The sequence below is a fragment of the Saccopteryx leptura genome, chromosome 6 (genome assembly GCF_036850995.1).
Source record: "Saccopteryx leptura isolate mSacLep1 chromosome 6, mSacLep1_pri_phased_curated, whole genome shotgun sequence".
Lineage (NCBI taxonomy): Eukaryota > Metazoa > Chordata > Mammalia > Chiroptera > Emballonuridae > Saccopteryx > Saccopteryx leptura.
In genome coordinates, this window is record NC_089508.1 from 133344459 (window position 1) to 133359983 (window position 15525).

Genomic DNA, 15525 nt, shown 5'->3' on the forward strand with positions numbered 1-15525 from the left:
ATCCCAAGAGGCCTTGGGACTGGTTATGCCCACCCTGTTGTCCATTCCAAGCCCTACTTTCCCTTCTCCCCCTAGAGCCATCTTCTCTGGCCACAATGAGAGGCTTGAGTATAAGGAGGACTCTCACTGCCCCACTGTCCACCTAGGCAGATGCCAGCCACATGGCAGAGTCCTGCAATAGTTCAACTCAGCTCCAGCCAAAGACCCAGAGCAGTCTGCAAGTTCTGCTCAGCCAGGGTCCTCTTGCCTGTCCAGCCAGCCAGATTGCAGTATTCCTTCACAGTGAGATCCCATCTGACAGCCAGTCCCTTTACTCAGCCCAGATTCAACCCGAAGCTACAGAACTGAGTTGGAGCTCTGAGCTGGGGTGGGACCCTGAATGCCAATCCTGGCTCCAGCACCACCTGGCTGAGTGACTCTTCCCTCTGAGCTATGTGAACCTCACCTCCCTCTGCAGACTGCCCCTCTGAGGCAGGCAGCACCCTCATACCTATAGTCCCTGGCAGGCACCAGGAGCTTCTGGGGCTGGCTGCGGGGTTGTGGCTGCATCCACACCAGGTACAAGGAACAGTGTCCTCTCTAACAAGGTCTCCCAGGCTTAATTTACTACCAGGTCCCTGCCCCAGCCCACCTCTAGCTCTGGAGGCTTCTCTGTAGAACAGGAACTATTTCTGGAAAAGCCACAGGCTCTTGAGGGGCTGACAAGTATTTGATTTTCACAATAGAGTTTGGAGAGGATAGCACGAGGTTAGTTGTTTTTTTTTATTATTAAAGTATAGTTGGCATATAATATTGTATTAGTTTCAGATGTACAACATAGTGATTTCGCATTTGTATGCTCTACAATGTGATCACCGCACTAAGTCTAATACCCATCGGGCATCATGCACAATGATTGCGATATTATTGACTGTTCTTTATGCTGTGTGTACACTACATCCCCGTGACTTTTTTTGTAACTGAAAGTTTGTACCTCTTATTCACCTTTACCTTTTTCATCTCTCTCCCCACCACCCAGGAGAGCATGCCTCTGTGTTTGCTGCCCATGCTGAGTTTCATGGCCTCGGGGGTGTGGATCCACATGTATGTTTCTGAGCGTCTGTGTGCCCATTTGGTTGGGTGTGTCTGTAAGAGCAGGTGACTTTGGGGGTGTATATTTTACATGAGGTCATCTGTTAAGCCCCCATGCCTCTGCAGGTGCCACTCTGATATGGGAGAAGCTCCCCACTCTGGGTGTGGTGTTTCTGGGTCCCAGAGGCTGATTCAGCCTAGACTGATGGGGTCAGACACAAGCCAGGGCATTTTGCCAGGCTCAGACAGTTCTCAACAGCAGTGGGACTCATGGTCTGAGTACTGCGGCCCAGGCTTGAGGCCCTGGCAAGTCTCACCACATGACAGAAGAGTAGTTGTCCTTGCACGGGAAAGCCAGGCCTTGTCCTCCTGGCCCTACTGGGGCTCCTTGCCAGGACCTGAGGCCCACTCTGAGGCCAGCCCTGACCTTCTTAGCCTGGTGGATACAGGGCCAGACTTGAGATGAGGGGTCTGGCACGTCCAGGCGGGCTCTGGCCCTCCCTCCTATGAGGCCTCTGCTCATCCCTTCCAGGGAGCTCTCAGGGGGCACAGGGGAGTCAAGGATACTGGATACCACACAGAGTGGAGGTCTGTGTCAGTGCCCCAGAGGCTGGTTGATAGGGAGGAAGGGCCACAGTCCGCAATTAAACCAGTGAGTGGCCAGGAGGCAGAGCTGGTGTGGCCCCATTGAAATGGAAGGTCACTTTTCTCCAGGAAATGAGTTGCCAGTTAGTCAACAAACTTCTCCAACCAGCACCAGGCCTGTTCTGAGGAGGTGGATGGGACTTTCCCACTGGCCCTAGAGACTCTCAGTTTGGTGGGGGAGACAGCAATGGACTGGGGTAGGGAGTGTCCAGAGCTCAGGGGTCCCAAGGGAGTACTTTTCCCAGCTCGGGGGCCCAAGGGGACTCGAGAGCTTCCTGGGATATGCTGCCTCCCAGTGTACCCTGAAAGAGCAAGTTAAGTAGGCAGGGAAGCGAGGTTGTGGGAGAGGGGGAGGATAGAGGGAGAGTACTTAGGGCACAAAGAGGCAGCCAGTTTCAGGTACAGCTATGGTTAAAATGAAACAGGCTCAAGAGATTTCTAAGGGAGAAACTTGATAGGACTTGGTGATGTCATGGACTCATTCATTCAGTATTTATTGAGCACCTACTAGGCTCCCAGCAAGGGAGGAGGGGGTCCTGACTTTATAGATTTTGTAGCCCTATCAATGGGGGAGCAAGATTAATCTACTCATCCCTTCCTCATAGATTGCTTTTGGACATAAGTAAGAAGAGTTAGAACCACTGTCCAGGTGTCTAAGGTGGGGACCCAGGGGACAAAGGTGCAGGTCTGCAGGGTCTAAAGGCTCATGGAAAGGTTCAGCAGTTTAGAGGCTGCATGTACAGGGACAGACCTGGGAACAGTCTGTGTCCAAAGGATCAATAGGTCACAGAGAGTTATTCAGGGAGAAGGGCTGACTGAAGGCCAGAGAGGGGGGCAGGGGCATGACAGCTGGCTGAAGGCTTGTCTGTGGCCACAGCCTGGGCAGAGCAGGAAAGAGGAAGAGCAGGAGTCACAGCAGAGGTCCACGCCAGTGGCTTGTTCTATGGCACCCAAGTCAGCACACCAAAGACAGAGTCTATGGGTTTGGCGGTGAGGTTCATGGGCAGCCACACAGCTTTCTTCTGGAAAGATGACATCAGGGCTGAGGCCATGACATGGGCAGGCATTCCTAGATTGCAGCACATGGAAAGCGGCAATGATATCATCTATCGGGTGCACTGACTCAGGGGCCCCGGTGGGACTGTGGGAAAGCAGGGGCCAGACTGTGATGGGCAGTGTGACTCCTCTTTGGTCCTATCCCACAAGGCCACAAACCTCTGGAAGAGGTTTCCTGTGGTGTCCTTCCCATACGCTCTAGAAGAAACGGGCTTGTGGCCACTCCAGGACTCTTATCACAAAGGAAGTTGTCATAAGGGGAAGGAAATGGACCTTCAACTGCTTCACCTCCCATGGACCTTCTGCCTAGGCATCTCCTCTGATCTCACCCTTCCTGAGTCTGCATGCTTTGGTGGGGGTCCTTTACTGGGGGCTCTCCTAGTCCACATAGTCGATGATGACAGAGATGGTATTTGAGCCCCTGCTCCCCTGAGCTCTTCAACTATCTCCAGAGGGAGGAAGGTGTGGGAGCTGAGCACAGGACCCCAGGGATCAGAAAACCAGGAAATGCTGGTCACCTGGCTAGACCAGCAGAAGGACACCCCCCTCAGTTATAAAGGAAGACTCCTTCAGGTGTTGACAGAGAAGCTACAGTGGCCTGTGACTGTCCCAGTGAAACCCTGGGAGCCAAAAGCAGAATTTCCACAGCAGAGCCTGCCACCTAGGCTTCTCTCTCTCCCAGCCTTGGGTTCTCTGCCGTGGATCCCTGGGTAGCCCAAGAAGGTTCCTCCTCCCTGAGCCACTATTTCCTCATCTGTACAGTGGGTTTAATACCACTGCCTCACAAAGGAAACTATTGCCTGCCCCCGGAAACTTGGCGGGGGTCCTCCCAGGGAGGAGGAAATGCTTCACCCTTTCTTCTCCTCTCCTCACCACTTTGGAAGGTGTCTGAAGCCCAAACTGGGCAGAAGGCTCAGCCTTGATAAAATTTTCAGGGATAGCTGCCCCTTGACCAGCCCCAGCCCCAGCCCCAGCCCCAGGTAGCATCTTTCTGGACAGATGTGGTGAAGTGGAGAGCCCAGCCTCCAGCCAGATTTGGGTCTCATGGGTTCCCGCATCATCCTTATGAAATCCCGGTGCAAGAACATCACATGAGTGTCTCATCCTTCTCTGGGACGGGGTTCAGGCCACCCAAGACACATGAATCAATATTTTTAACCTTTGTGGTAGCAACTCCAGGCAGACCTCTCCCTGATCTCCTCTTGTCTGAGTCCCCAGAGGTGCACCTCCAAAAGGCCAGGCGAGGCCACACCCCATTCTGGTCCTCCTCACCAGCTGTCCCCAGCCGCCAGTACTGGTGAGTACTGATTGGTCTGGGGGATCTGACGCTCACTAACTCCCGATCAGTGTGGACTCTGCGTCCATACAGCCAAGTCTCCAGGAAGGCCCACATGTGTGTCCCACCTCACAGCCCCTGCATTCAAAGCTCCCATCTGGTGGTCATTTTAGGTAGGGGACAGGGAAGACAAGGCCCCGACACCTGGGCATGGTGTTCATGGCATTAACCAAGAGGCACGCCTCGAATGAACAGCCAGGAAGGGCAGTCAGGACACGAAAGTAAGCCAAGTTAAGAGCAGGCCCAGCAAGAACTCATGCTTGTGTGGGCTGGAGGCAGAAGGCCTCCACTGCTGCAATGGGAGAGGCCCAGGTGACAGAGAGCTTGGGGGAGTCAGTCCAGACTGGACTGGATGAGGCAAGTTTGGGGGGCCAGGGGACCTCCAGGAAAACTCTTTCAGTTGTGGCACATGGGCCCAGAGGTCAAGGAGAGGTCAGGCCTAGACATTTGGAAGCCATTGATGAAGAGGAAGTCCTTAACACCAGAGGGCCTGGGTAGTGCCCAGAGATGCCAACTTTTAAGGCTGAGCCAAGGGTGATGAGACCTCCTTCTTCACTTTGTTCCTTGTTTCTTAGGGCTTCCTTGCTGTTTTCCCAGGATCCAGCAACTGCATACTCAGGTCAAGTACATCCCATGGGTGGGTGCAGTCCTGCCTACCACAAGGCCCTCCCCATGCCTGTGCCTCCCACCAGCCCAATGGGTACTCCAGTCAGGGCTGGAAATTCATCCCCCACCTGTGCATCTCTATCCCCTAGCCTCATCCCCAGCTAAGTGTGTCATCAGGCACCCAGAAGTGGCCACTGCCTTTATTTGCTATTGAGGGCTGCATTAAAAATTAAAAGGGGGAGAAATTAGACCAGAAGCCTTTATAACCCAATGTCATGAGAAATCCCCTCTCTTCCCTCCCTGTAGGAGTCCAGGCCAGGTGCTGGGTGGACCTGGGGACCTGTGCTCAGCTCCCACACTTGCCTCCCTCTGGAGCTGAGGGGCCAGAATTAAGGCTGCAGATGTGGGTTTTCTTTTCTTGGCAGGACGGGTGGTTCTGAAACAAGCTTCCTCAAGACTTTCTGAAGTGCCAGCCTCCTTTGAATACTCCCTGGAGCCCTGTTTGGGAGGCATATCTGCTTCTGTTCTTCAGGCCCCAGGTGAGCTGGCCTTGAGCCTCGAGGCCACTTCTGCTCCTTGTTACCTTTGCCTCTGGGTAGAGGTAACACCAGCAACTTCACTCACTTAGACTGAGAGCACAGCGGCAGTGATAAAGGTGACAATGAATTAAGGTTTGGAGAGGAGGGAGGTGGTCCACAAAGTGTGTCTGGGATGGCTGGAGAGGTCCTTGGGGATCGTTGCTCCCAGCTTTAGGGCAACCAACTCATAAGTCTCTCTTCCCTAAGGCACCCTCTGCTCTCTCAGCTCCGTCCCCGTATGGTGTGCCCAGTTCCCTGGGTAGCCTCCTCAGGGCACAGCAGCTCCCTCTGTGATGAACGCAGGGTTGGGGGTGATTGGCCTGCCTTCAAGCTTGGCCACTCCTCTCTGCATAACCTGGGGCTGTGACTCTCACCTCTGAGCCCCAGGTGGCTTATCTCCACAAGGGGGTGGCTTTGTGGGTTGGTGGGGAGCGCTGGGCCACAAGAAGGATGTTTTCTGTTTTGCTGACTGGGTTTTGTAACCACCCTCCACACTCCAGCCTCAGTCTCCCTGACTATAAGAGAGGAGAGTGAGTGCTGCTGTCTGGACTTTCAGAGCCTCCGCATGCCCTGGAAGTGAGGGTGGCTTTAGGCTTCCCTGATAGGGTTCCCTGTGCACCTCCCCAGTGCCCCACACCCAGCCCCAGGAGGCATACCCTGCTGGGCCCACCTGGCTGTGCTGAGGTTACTGACTAGGAAATGACTCAGTCACATGGGTTTTCCTGGAAAGAGCCAACTAAGGATACCAGGACCGGACTCAGTCCTGGCTGGAAGGAGGTAGTCCCAGGCTGGTAGGAACAAGTAGCCATTGAGTCTGGTCCGCAGCCTGAAGATAGCCCACTCATTGGGTGGGCCCTGATCCATAGCTCACAGTGATCCATAGCCCACAGCCCCTCTGAGGGGCAGCAGTGGCTGTGCATTGCTTTATTACCCTTTGCTCAGAAGGACCAGCCTGGCCATAGGGATCAGGACCACCTGTGGAAAGAGGAGGCAAGAACAGCCATCACCATCACCAGGGAGTGGGGCCATACTCCCAGCACTCTGAGCCTATCCCAGGTGCTCCTGCAACTCTGGGCTGTGACTATGTCCCTCAAACCTGCCCTGGCCATGACTTTCCTCCCCCTCCAAAGGGCCTCCCACCCCATGCCTCCCTGACACAGCCCCCACCTCCCTGAGAGCACATCTTCAATGTCACTGTATGCTGTTCTTGGCTATACCTGTGTGGTCCCTGGCATAGCCCATGTGCCCTCTAGGGCAGGGCCGAGCTACGACACTCCCCCAGTGTCTTCTGAAAGAAGTCCTAGGGGCTCCAGGGTGGAAGACACCCAAGAGGCCTCAGACTAGAATTCCATGGACCCTGAGGAGCAGGGAGGGTTTGTAGAAGGAAAAGGGGGTGTCACAGCATGAGCCAAGTCTGGAGGTAGAAGTTGAGCCTGGGGTCTTTGAGGAGCTGGGTGTGAGGGAGGAAGTTTTGCCTGCAGGCAAGGCAGGTGATGGCTGTAAGCCCGTGGTCCCTCTCAGGAGCTCCCTTAGTATGGGGATGAGGGCCAACCTCTGGATCTAAGCCCTGATGTGTGTGTATGGGGATGATGCCAGGCAGGAGGAGGGCAGGTGGCAGGTAGGAGAATTTGACAATGAATGTACGGTAGTTTGGTGAGTGGAGGATGGAGCTAAGGCACTGTGGCTGGGCTGCCCATCCCTGGGGCTGAAGCCAGCAGTCTGGGGAGCCAGCAGGTACCTCTGGAGGCCTGGATCCAATCAAGGAGGAGACGCCAGGTGGTTCCCGCACCTCAGTGGGTGTTTGCCAAAGCACTGTGACTTAAGGATTCAGTCTTTGAAGTTAGATTCCCTCCATTTCTTTGTGCCTCATTTTCTCTGTATGTAAAATGGGGGTAATAATAGACTTCATTGGGACATTGAGGGAATTCCCTGAGTCCCTCATTTCAGCAGAGCAGCAGAAACTTTGCTGCCTGATTCATCCATTAGCCTGACCCGAGGTTTCCAAGGTGAAACTCAAGGCCCCAGCCCCCAGTGAAACCTCAACCCTCCAGTCTGTGCCACATGCCTCTGCCTCTCCCATGCTTCCACCGTGGGCCCAGACTTCCCGTTCTGCTCAGCTGGGCCTCTTTCCTCTAGATCTCTCTTCCTCTGCCCTGGCTCCTTCCTAATGGCTTTAAACACAGCCATCCTATCCCTGAGATGGCCCCATCCTACCTTCCCCCACCATACACCCACCAGTCCTCAAGCCATTGTTGTCCAGTCTTGCTGTCTCCACAGTAGCCAGGCCAGTATCAGGGAGGGAGGAATGGGAGTGAGGAAAGGTGCCTGTGGCCCAGGGTGGCCGGGCTCCAGGAGCAGAGGCAGTGACCTAGGGAACTCTGGGGGACCTGCCTCCACCTGGTGACCTAGGATCGAGCACACTCTGGCCCTATAAACTGCCTAGACTCTCCTGTGCTCCCCGCTCGCCCTGAACTCTTAGATCTCTATAGCCTTGCCCCAGTGCCATCTGCCTGACATCCTTCTCTGCACCTGGCCAACTCCTCCCCTTTTCTCAAGCTCCTGTGCTTCACCTCCTGTTGGGAGCCCCCGATGAGATCTACAGCTGCCCAGACATCGCCTTCTCTGAACTAACCCCAGCACACTGTGCTTGGCCAACTGGACAGGTCAAGAGGCCTCCATGCCCCAGCCTGGGTAAGCCATGGGAGTCTTCAGACTGTTTGCTGAACTGAGGCCAGTACGGACTTGAGGCCAGTGTGGGAGGAGCAGAGCCCTTCCTGGGACAGGAGGATTCCCTTGGTGGCCTGAGGTGGGTGATGCCTCAGTTCTCTGCTTAAGCAGTTGCCTTTCTAGCAGTTTCTCTCTTCTCTATTTTTCTGTATTTCCAAGTGTTGGGAAAAAAGCTGTGTTAGGCTTGCTCCCTTGTACTTTGCCTGATTAGTGCGTGAGCACATGGCAGAGCCACATGTGCATAGCCTGTGTGAGGCTACAGGTGCTTGCCCTCAGTGCAGATGGCGGATCTCTTGCCCGCCAGTGTGAAGGGCCGTTTGCTGTTTGTTCGCCTGCTGCCACGGTTTCCCCTGCTGGCTTGCTGGTCTGCTGCTGTGAGACTCTATTAAACAGTAAGGATCCAATGCTTTCCAGCTCTGCAGATCCTCCACTGTCTGCCCAAATCCAGTGTGAACCTGCTTGGCCTCGGCCACCAGCATTACACCAAGTTTTCCAGTTAAAGAGCATATTTTCTTCCCAGTGAAAAACTGTAATATTTTATAACTAAAATTAAAAAAGGAATTCCTAGTCGAAGCGATCTACTTTTCTGCTGAAGAAGCACCTTGAATGTGGGAGGGAGGGGGCTCTGGCCTTCTGACGGCCTTCCTTTGGCCTTACCATGGGGGTCTACTGCCCCCTTGTGGCAACTGGGCTTACAAACCTGGCATGAAGGACCGTCTGGGCAGGCTGGGAGGAAAGACAAAACTGACAGACCTACAGGTCGGATGTGAGAACCCACTGGGTCAGGGAGTCACCAGCCCTCTCCCTACAGGTGCTGAGCAGGATGTAGAAAGGCCCCAACCTGACCAGGGACTGAGCACCACTTGGTTCTGGGCCCCACCCCAGGGCTGTGCTTGAGCCGGGTTGTGCTGGCCCCAGGCCGGGTCTGAGGTTTGGGTGAGCCTTAGTGGGCCAGCCCCACGTTCATCCCAGTCCAAACTGGAGTAGACTGGGCTGCTCCATAAAATGGGCGAGGAGAGCCCCCCAGAACATCTGAAAAGGCCCATCCTGCCCTCAAGCATGTCCCCCCATTCCTGTGTGGGTCCTATGCTGATCTCTCACCCACACCAGGGCTGTATCTGACCTGACCACGAGCACCCACATCCTGCATTCCTCAGTCAGTAACACAGGGTGTGGGCTGGGGGGGCGGGGGGTTGAGGGAGGGCTGTGGACTGCCTGCTGGGATTCCCTCCTACCACAGGTAAGCGCTCTCAGCCCATTGCAGTCCCCGGAGCTTTCCACCAGCTGTTGTTCCCTCTGTCCTCTCTGATTGCCACATGGCTAGGACTTTCTTGTCCTTCAGGTTTCAACCTATATGTCACCTCCTCAGAAAGGCCTTCCTGAGCCAATCAGTCTAAAGCAACCTCCCTGGACTCCTTCCACCTGCTTAGTTCACTGCCATAGGCCTGGCGTCCAGGACAGGGCCTAACATACAGGAGCCCAGCCAGTGTTTGCTAAATGTATGAACGTCAGGTCGCAAAAGAAATGTGGTGCCATCCAGCCTGGAGTAGTGTAGGTGATGTTTGAGGTGGTCTTTAAGTAGGAACTTGCCGTACCAGACCAGGGGCAGGGCATGCGAGGCGGGGATGGCAGTGCGGGTAGAGGGAGGGGACAGGTGTGCGGTGCAAGCCACAGCAGTACTGCTGGCTAGAGCGTGGAGGGACTCAGTAAGTGCGGACACGAGCACAGGTGGAAACAGGTCCTGAGAGCTATCCGAAGGCTGGGGACAAGACCACAGACTCTGAGGCTGGAAGACTAAGAATGAGACCAACCTGGTCAGACTTGCATTTTCTAAGACTGGGTTCTGGGTCCCATCTGGTGGCAATGAGGCTAGAGGGGCCAGGGGGGCGGCAGCATGGGGAAGGTGCTAAATTCTCAGACAAGAGATTTAGTAAGACAGGAGTCAGACTGAGACACAATCAACAAAGTGGTTGTTCAGAGTGTGGTATATTTTCATAGATGCATAGAAACTGGTTCAAAACCTGAGGTACAAGCCCTGGCTGGGTAGTCTAGCTGCTTCAAGTGTTACCCTGATATGTCAACGTTGTGGGTTTGATCTCCAGTCAGGGCACATACAAGAATCAACAAATGAATGCATAAACAAGTGGAACAACAAATCAACCCTTCTCTCTCTCTCTCTCTCTCTCTCTCTCTCTCTCTCTCTCTCAAAAACAAAAAAAACCTGCACTACAAATGAACATGCCTCTAAATCCCTCTTTTCAGTTTTGCTCAGAAGGAACAGAACGTAGCTTCTCTGCTAAAATAAATATACTTCACATTGTACAAGGTAATAAATAAATACGTACATAAATAAATTGCCTTAATATGATAAAAATGAGAACATAATCACTAAAGACCAGACAGGAGATGCACATTTAGGAAGTTAGATAATTAACAACTCATCTGACTGGACGGAGAAAATAGAATCCCTCCAGCCCTGGACTGTGTGAGGCATCTCGGAGTCTTCAGAGGTTTTGCCGCTTCTGACATACCAAGGCCTTGCGGTGAGAAGGCCCAGAGAGGGATCTGGATATTGGACTGAACATTCTAGAAATCAATCAACTTTTTGTTTGCTTGCTTTGTTTTGTTTTGATTTTTTCAATCCACTTCTCAAGGGCAACCAAATATTCAGCCAATTTCCTGCTGAAATTGCCCCAGTTACCCTCCTTGATGTTAATTGGGTCTTCCTGTGAAGAAACCGGAAAGGCGGTATTAGATGCAGCTGGGCTGGAAGGCAGATGACAGGTGGGGGTTGGGTGGAGGCTGATGGCACCCCTTGCAGAATATCTTAGGGGCAGCTTACCGTGGACATGGGGGTGGGCAGGACTGCCTGGAATTCCTGCAGGAAGAGACCAGAGCAGACAGTCAGAGACTTGCCTGGAGAGCAGCTGTCCTCTTCCCCAGAGGAAGGACAGGGCCAATGCAGGGATTCCCAAAACCCTTGACAACTTCACACACCTCAAGAATTTTTCTGATTCTCTCTCCTCTTTCCTGCAAATTTTTGGCAGCATTCAGGAATTCATCCAGATTTCTCTTCAGGAAGGTTTCATTCTAAGAGGACAAAGAATACACGGAAGAAGGGAAGTTGGGGAGTGTCCTTCCCATGGCCAGGGCAGTCATCCCCACAGTTTTCCAAGACTTCTTTCAGGAGCAGAGCATATTTGGACAGTTCCCTCCTCTTCCCCTTCTTGCCCAGGTTATTCCCCCGAAGGGCACAGGCCTAGAGGTGTGAGCACAGCCCAGACAAGGCCCGCTTCCCTCTGGCCGGAGCCCCTGGCTCCATGTGAGAATCATAAAGGGCCTGGGGGAATCTTTGCACATGGAGAAAATACACTTTTCAAAAGAAACCCTACAAAAGACAAAGAGCTGGCCAAGGGAAATAGTTGCAGCTAAGAGGCCAGATAAACAGAGTTGAGGCCATGACTGAATTAAGGGCACCTAGGAATCAGGGAGAAAACTGCTGGGCTCCCAATGTGGAAATGGGAGCAGCAGGTGGACTGTGAGTGCTTAGAAGAAGGGAACACAGGGCGGCCAACTCAGCAGAGATTTGATCTCTTATTTGACCCAAGAAATGCCATGCACACGAAGATGGAATAATCCCTGAAGCCAGTGAGAACTAGGAAAACAACTGTAAATGACAGTGCCATGGGCTAGTCAGGGTGGAGAACATAACTCGATTTTTTTAAGGGAAAGGAAAGAATTTTCTGCTTAAGAGGCACCTTTGGCCTTCAGAAGGAGGCAGTCATGTTCATGGGGAGAATTTCAGTCTGCAGGTCCAGGGGCTGCCCCTGAAACTTTGGTATTATTCACCTCGAGCTGCCTTTTCATTTCGTAATTAAGACAAAACATTTTCGTAGTACAGCCATGGCTGCAGAAGTGCGGTAAAGCACTAGGCGCTGATCTGGGAATTTGATGCACACCATGTCATTCAGTTCTCACAACAACCCTACTGAAATCAGAGCTATTAACCCTGTTTATAGATTAAAAACTCAGGTTACACAAGTGGTGTGACATGTCTGAGGTCACCGAGACAGGAAGTGCATAGGAACCCAGGTGCATTGAAGTATGGAGCTGAGCTCTTACCCTCAGGATGAAGATCTCATTTGGGTCCAAGGGGTCCTGTGGGGGCAAAGAGAGAGAGAGAGAGAGACAGAGAGAGAGAGACAGAGAGCCCATGAGTCCTCTGGTCTGAGCACCTGCCAGCCCTTCCCTGCCCCATGCCAACCTGATTCCAGCTGCTCACCTGTGAAGGGACAGGTGCCTCCTTCAGGATGCCCTGCATCTCCTTTACCAGGTTGGAGTAATCTTGAGTCAGTAAGGGCCGCCCCTGCGCCCGAGAGGCGTGGTGTGCGAGCAGGAGCAGGCAAAGGTGCAGGATGGGGAGGCTGCTCATCTTTGGGCTGGTGGGGAGTGCTCTGTCTTGTTCTGTCCCTTGGTGGGGTTCTGCAGTGTCCATGACAGCCTCTTGCCTTTTATATGCAGCCATGTGCCCACAACTGGGGTAAGGAGGCAGGCATCGGAAGAATCTTTATGTAATTTGGAACCTCCAGAGCAAACCACAGACTTATTCATCACTTTCTAGTACTTGAGATCAGTGAAACTGGAAAAAAGAATTACTGAAAGTATATCTCCTCATCTAGCCAAAGAGGCTAAGAGATAGGCTGGCCACTGGGCAGAGTGGGGGCAGGTGGAGACCCTCTCTGACAGGCAAGGGCCTGTCTACTCCATCTACTCTGAGCTCCCTCAAACTTCCTGCTCAATGAGACCTGGTCCTGCTAACCTCGGGATGGCCCTGACCCTCTGCTGCCCACTGCGCCTGGCATGACCTGGTCCTGCTTGGGTGGCCAGGCAAAGGCCCACTGGAATAGACAATAGTTTGTCCAGCAGCCTGTCACACAGCTAACCATCCCCATGAGAGCTCATCTCCCAAAAAGCACACCTCTTGAAACTTCTCCCAACACTGAGTTATTAGGGTTAAAGGCCCTATTATTTGCCTCATGGGCTTTGGGCAGCTTCTCCTTGACACTTTCTGTTCCCAGTGGGTGGCAGATGAAATTCAGGCACCAGATGCCCATTCTTTATCTGTCCAATAACAGCACAGCCCAACTGTGCCCTCTGTTGTGAGATCTTAGCCCTTGGTGGCAAACTGGCTGCAGGTGCTAGCAGGACCTCTGGTAGCACAGAGGAACTGGGCCCAGGGACCGCAGCATGGGGATCCTTGAAGAAGCTGTAAGGGGGAGGGGGCTGGCTTGGGAAGGTTTGGATGATGGGATTGGCAAGGTCTGAGGAATGAGGGAAGGGAAGAGAGGACGGCAACTCCTTGGTTTCAGGCCAGTTTCGGGAGCCAGTGACCAGAGGAGAGAGTGGTGTTGCAGGGGTCTGGGTCTCAGTCTGAGTGGAGCCTGGATTAGGCAGGTGCAGGCCCCGTGGAAAGAGCTTGCAGAGTAGAGAAGTCAGGAGCTGACCCTGGGGCAGGTTACAAAGGACCAGAGAAGGAGCAGCCAGAAAGGAAGCAGGAAAACCAGTGGGTAGGGGCCTCTGCCCCTTGGGGTTGTCAGGTCCTGACACAAGTCCAGGGCAGGGGTTTTGGTAAAGGGGTGAGCATGAGAGGGGTGTGGGGAAGAGTCCCTGAGATGACTGGGCCTGAGTGGGGGAGAGAAGGGGCAGGATGGAAAAGCCAGGTGTCAGGGTGCATCGTGACACAATCAGTGTGGGGAGATGAGGGCAGTTAAGGCTCAGGAAGGGGAATTTGGGTGTTTTGGGCTTCTGAGCAGGAGCTGATCTGTTAGACAAGGATCAGGATGTGGCTGCCGAGGAGGCAAGTGAAAAGGCAGTGCTGTGAGAATAATGCCTGTAGCCAAACACTCCACTTCTGGCTCAGCCATGGGCCAGGCCCAGAGCATCCTCAAAATACAAGGGGTGTGTCTCAAAGGCACAAGTGAAATGAGGCCACACCTGTGGAGCCTTAGGACTGGGCACCCTCTAGGCACAGTTCATTCAGCAAATTCTTATTAAGCACTTGCTGTACGTGGGCCATTCTGCTTAAGAAACAGTCTTGGCTAGTACCCCCAACCTAGTCATTACTGATTCCTGGAACTTGAAGGTTATATCTACATTTTTGTTTTATCAAAATGTCGAAAGACAACAAAGAAGGCAGCTGTGTGGTTGACGGTAATTTTGACTTTCCCACGAAGAAGGCAATTTTTTTCCCTTCGTCATACAGACAGCGTTAGAACTTCGTCAGAGATCTAGTGCTGGAGGGGCGTGGTGTGCAAGCAGGAGGAGCAGGAAAAGGTGCCTGATGAGGAGGCTGCTCTTCTTCGGGCTGGTGGGGCGCAGTCTGTCTTGTCCTGGCCCTTCCTGGGGTTCTGCAGTGTCCCTGACAGCCTCCTGCCTTGTGTGCGCAGCCGTGTGCCCACAGCGGTGTGCTGAAACACCCAGGAGGTGGCAAGCATGGGGTGTGGTTGTGCTCTGCTCATACAGATGATTAAATCACAGTTACCTTGAACTGATTGTTGGAGTAGATAACAGTAAAGAGAAAATAGGGTCACAAAGGTGAAAAATAAATAATAAATAGATAAATTTTTAAAAAACCTTCCAGTCTTGGAAAGACAGATGGAAAGCCTTACTACTCTTGGCAGGGACTTGGACCTGCAGCTTCAGCATCACCGGACGGAGTGGGGGGAGACTGGGTACAAGTGCACACCTGCCCCAGGCTTTCTGAAAGTTGCATTTGACAAGGTCCTCAGGCAATTCATATGACATTTAAGAGGTTTTGATTGAAAAACTCAGCTTGGGTGGTTGGGGGTCTGCGCTCCAGAGGCCCAGGGCTTCTTTCTGTTTGTTTGTTTTGTTTTTTGTTTTTAAGTAAGAAGAAGGAGATAGAGTGACAGACTCCTGCATACACCCCAACAGACCGGGATCCACAGGCAGCCCCCATCTGAGGCCATTGTTTGAATCAACTGAGCTGTCCTCAGTGTCCAGGGCCAACACTTGAACCAGTCGAACCACTGGCTGTGAGATGGGAAGAGAGAGAGAAGGGGGAGAGAGAGGGGAAGAGAAGCAGATGGTCGCTTCTCATGTGTGCCCTGACCAGACCGAACCTGGGATGTCCACATGCCAGACCAATGCTCTATCCACTGAGTCAACCAGCCAGGCCACCAGGGCTTCTTGACTACTCAACTGTGGCTCCATGTTACCGTCTATATAAAAGTTTGGGGGACCTGTGCACAAAAAACTGTGATTTCTTATAGAGAAAACCTTTTCTTTTTCACATGAATGGGCTTTTTGAGGGAATTCTGTTCTTTAATTTAATTTTTGAGAGAGAGAGAGTTAGAGAGACAGGAAGGGGGAGAGAGGGTGAGAAGCATCAACCTGTAGTTTTCACTTTAATTGTACATTGAGCTTGTCATACATGCCTTGACTGGGACTAAGCCAGCGTCCCCTTGCTCAAGCCAGTGACCTTGG